General features: G+C 34.3%; 1 pseudogene; it reads left to right on the top strand.

Moving 5' to 3' along the window:
• The first annotated feature begins 3,053 nt into the window (after window positions 1-3,053).
• On the top strand, window positions 3,054-3,870 carry LOC121029157 (40S ribosomal protein S4, X isoform-like; annotated as a pseudogene).
• Window positions 3,871-5,134: the final 1,264 nt, after the last annotated feature.

Here is a 5,134-nt window from a genome sequence, read left to right as displayed (position 1 = left end):
CAGAGATCTTCCAATCTCCTTAAGCTCCTTAATTAGAGCTCTCACTTGAAATATAAATGGACAGACTAGGATAACCAGACATTTGAGGAAGGCTTCCAATATGAGAGGAATCAAAACAGGCAGAGGGAATACAGGAAACACTGACAAAAGACAGAAAAACTATGAATCCTATTTTCAGAAAAATAAGCAAAGATGTTCAATCCTTGAAACAAGATCAGACTGCCACAAAAAGATATAAAAATGTGTGTTTTGGTTGGGGGTAGGGAATCAGAAAAATATAAACAGTCCCTAGAAATTAAAAACATAACAGCAGGAATGACAAACCTGGGAAATAAGGTGAGGAAGTAAAAAAAAAAAAAAAAAAAAAAGAACAAATAGATAAAGGGACAGATAAATGGTAAGAAAAGGTAAGAAAATCAGAGGATCAATTTGAGAACCCTGTATCTACTGAAGAGGAGTTCTAGAAAGAACAGTGGGGAGGAAAGACATACTTTTCTCATAAGAAAAAGTCTCCAAGACTAAGGATTAAATGTATAATTTAATTTAATCTTTAGATTAAAAAGGTCAATCACAATTAAAAAAAAAACACCAAAGCACATTGCTGTGAAATTTAAAAGTCTCAGCAAGAAAAAGAACATTATTTTAAGCTTCCATAGAGAAAAACAGTTCACACAAAAAGAATTATGAATCAGAATGGCAGATTTCTCAATAGTAATTATGTATGGTAGAAGAAAATGCAGCAACAACTTCATAATTCTGAGAGAAAATAAAATCCTACACTCAAACTATGAGTCAAGTTTGAGCATAAAATAAAGACAATTTCAGATATTCAGACATTTCAGAAATTGAAGAATTTTACTTTCTTCATACTATTTCTTTGGAAGCTGCTGGAGTGCACATTCTAGCAAACCAAGAAAGGAAGCTATTGGAGAAACAAAAACAAAAAACCAACACAGGAATCCATCCCAAAGGAGCTGCAAATGGGATTGAAAAACAAAGCAACACATCTGGATTGGAGTAGAAGGATGAAAGGCAACAGGAAGAACAGTTTTAAGGGGAAAAGATGAAATCGATTTATTTGTGCATATGGAAAATATTGATAGGTGTGTGTGATAGAGACATTAGAGCATTTGGAGGAAAATTACAATAGGCCCAAAGAAATGAAACAAATGTAGTGATAAGTATTAATTCCAAAAAGACTGTACAAAATAAGAGGCATAACTGTAGTGCATTACCGGGCTTGACAGTGAACAGCATGTCCACCATCATAACACACTTAAGCACAGATGACTGATTCAAGCAAAATTTGTGACACTACCATTTGGGCAGGGCGGAGGAATAGGAGTTGTGGATGTGTGTGTGAGAATAGGCCCTCATTACTGTGACAAAAAATTAGGAGACAATGTCCAAAACTATTAAATCAAAATTGTGTGACATATGTTTCACATTAACATGAATGATGAAAATCAAATGATCATCTCAATTGATGCAGAAAAAGTGCATCACAAAATCCAACATTAAATTATGATAAAAATTCTCAACCAAGTGGGTATAGAGGAAATGCACCTTAAGATCATAAAGGTCATTTCTGATAAACCACCCCTCATACTCAACATCATACTCAACAGTGAAAAATTGAAAACTTTTCTTCTAAGACCAGGGACAAGGATGCCCATTTTTGCTGCTTATATTCAACATAATATTGAAAGTCCTAGCCAGAGCAATTCAGTCAAGAAAAAAAAAAAAGGCACCCAATTGGAAAGAAGTAAAACTGTCACTATTTGCCTCTGACATGATTTTATATACAGAAAATCCTAAAGACTCCACCCAAAAACTGTTAGAACTAATTAAAACACTCAGTGAAGTTACAAGATACAAAATCAATATACAGAAATCTGTTGCATTGTTATACACTAACAATGAACTATCATAAAGAGTAATTAAGTAAATAGTCACACTAATAACTGCATCAGAAAATACAAAATATCTAGGAACAAATATAACCAAAGAGGTAAAAGAGCTTTACAATGAAAACTGTAAGAAATTGATGAAAGAAACTGAAGAAAATACAAAGGAAAGATATTCTGTGCTCATGGATCAGAAGGATTAGTATTGTTTAAATATTTGTACTACCAAAAGCAATCTACAGATTCAATGCAATCTCTATCAAAATTCCAACGGCATTTTTCACAGAAATAGAACAAACGATCCTGAAATCTCTATGGAACCACAAAAGATCCTGAATAGTCAAAACAACCTTGAGAAAGAAATACACAGCAGGAGGCATCATGCTCCCTGAATTTTGGGGGGGATCTTTAAAGTTTTTATTTTAATTCCAGTTAGTTAACACTGTTAAATTAGTTTGGATATACAACATAGTGATTCAATAATTCCATGCTTCCTGATTTCAAACTATACTACAAGGCTATAGAAATCAAAACAGTATGGTACTGGCATGAAAACGGGCACATAGATCAATGCAATAGAATAGAGAGCCCAGAAATAAATATGAATGGTCAATTAATCTATGACAAAGGAGGGAAGAATATACAATGGGGAAAAAGATAGTCTTTTTAATAAACGGTGTTGGAAAAACTGAAAACTTTTCATTGAAAAGAATGAAACTAAAATACTGAGATTACACACAAACATTAATTCAAAGTGAATTAAAAACTTTAAAGTAAGATCTGAAACCAAAAAACTCCTAAAGGAAAACATGGTCAATGGTCTTGGCAATGATTTTTTGGATCTGACTCCAAAAGCAAAAACGAACAAATGGGACTACATCAAACTAAAAACCTTCTGCACAGCAAAGGAAACCATCAACAAAATTAAAAGGCAACATACCAAATGGGAAAAAATATTTGCAAATCCAATAAGGGATTAATATTCAAACTATGTAAAGAACTCATACAACTCAGTGGCAAAATAACAATTTTCATTAAAAAAAATGAGTAGGGGATATGAATAGACATTTTTCAAAAGAAGACATACAGTGGCCAACAGATACATGAGAAGATGCCCAACAGTCTCTTTTCATGCCTAGTACAGCCATGGCTCATAGTCCCAAAAAGCATCTGAAGCATGTAGCAGCTCCAAAACATTGGATACTGGATAAATCAACCAATGTGTTTGTCCTTTATCCAACTACTGGTCCCCATAAGCTGAAAGAATGTCTCTCTCCCATCATTTTCCTAAGAAACAGACTTAAGTGTACCCTAACGGAGATGAAGTAGAGAAGATCTGTATGCAGTATTTTATTAAGATTGATGTCCAGGTTCGAACTGATATAACCTACCCTGCTGTTTTTATGGATGGCATCAGCATTGACATAACTGGGAAGAATTTCCATCTGATCTATGATACCAAGGGTCTCTGTTGTTTATCAGATCACACCTGGGGAGGCCTAGTATAAGTTGTGCAAAGTAAGAAAGATCTTTGTGGGGACAAAAGGAATCCCTCATCTGGTGACCCATCATGATGTTCATTCCATCCATTATCCTGATCCCCTCATCAAGGTGAATAACACCATTCAGACTGATCTGGAGACTAGAAAGAGTACTGATTTCATCAAGTTTGATACCGATAATCTGTGTATAGTGACTGGAGGTGCTAACCTGGAAAGAATTGGTGTGATCACCAACAGAGAGGGATACTCTGGTTCTCTTGATGTAGTTCATGTGAAAGACGTCAATGGCAACAGCTTTGTCACCCAGCTTTTTGTTATTGGCAAAGGCAATAAACCATGAATTTCTCTTCTCCACGGAAAAGATATCTGCCTCACCACTGATGAAGAAAGAAACAACAGACTGGTGGCTAAACAGAGCAGTGGGTAAAATGATCCCTAGGTGATGTGATTGGAAGTCTTTATACTTAACAAAAAATAATAAAAAAAAAATACAGCACCAAAAAAAAAAAAAAAAAGAAAAGAAAAGATGCTCAATATCAGTAATCATCAGGGAAATGCAAATCAAAACCACAATGAGATATAGCCTCACACCTGTTAGAATGGCTATTACCAAAAAGACAAATAGCAAGTGTTAGTAAGGATAACAGCACTGCAGTATTATTTACATCAGCCAAGATAATGTGCCCAACAACCTAAGTGTCCATTGATGGATGAATGGATAAAGATATAATACACACACACACACACAAATAGAATACTACTCAGCCATAAAGAATTAAATCTTGCCATTTTAACAACATGCGTGGACCCTGAAGGAATTATGCTAAGTAAATCAGAAGAGAAAGACAATATGATTTCACTTATATGCAGAATCTAAAAACAAACAAATGAACAAATAAGAAAAACAAAACAAAACAAAGCACATAGATACAGAGAACAGAACAGTGGTTGCTAGAAGGGAGGGGAAGCAACAGGTAAGCAAAATGGGTGAAAGGGGTCAAGAGGTACAAACTTCTAAAAAAAGAGGTACAGGGGCACCTGCGTGGCTCAGTCAGTTAAGCATCCAACTTTGGCTCAGGCCATGATCTCAAGGTTGTGGGTTCGAGCCCTGTGTCAGGCTCTGTGCTGACAGCTCAGAGCCTGGAGCCTGTTTCAGATTCTGTGTCTCCCTCTCTCTCTGACCCTCCCCTGCTCACACTCTGTCTCTCTCTCTCTGTCTCAAAAATAAAATAAACATTAAATTTTTTTTTAAAAAAAAGAGGTACAAACTTTTAATTATAAAATAAATAGTCATGGGGATGTAATATACAGCATGATGACTATAGTCAATAATATTGTAGTTCATACTTGAAAGTTACCAAAAGAGTAAATCTTAAAAGTTCTCATTACAAGAAAAAAAATTTTGTTACTTAGTATGGTGACAGGTGGTAACTAGACTTATTGTGGTGATCATTTCATAATATACACAAATATCAAATCAGTATGTTGTACACCTGAAATTAACATAATGTTATGTGTCAATTATACTTCTCTAAAAAATAAAATAAATATATAAAATAAAATAAATGAAATTATATATATATATATATATACATATATACACACACATACACACACAAATTGTGTGACATAAAAATATTTAGCTAGATTTGACAGTGGTCACATCTAGGATTAGGATTTGGGATTGAATGGGATATGAGTAGATGACTATAATTTTTCATTTTA

Source organism: Herpailurus yagouaroundi, unplaced genomic scaffold, assembly GCF_014898765.1.
Source record: "Herpailurus yagouaroundi ecotype Mexico unplaced genomic scaffold, PumYag 139, whole genome shotgun sequence".
Lineage (NCBI taxonomy): Eukaryota > Metazoa > Chordata > Mammalia > Carnivora > Felidae > Herpailurus > Herpailurus yagouaroundi.
This window is presented reverse-complemented; position numbering and strand designations above follow the sequence as displayed.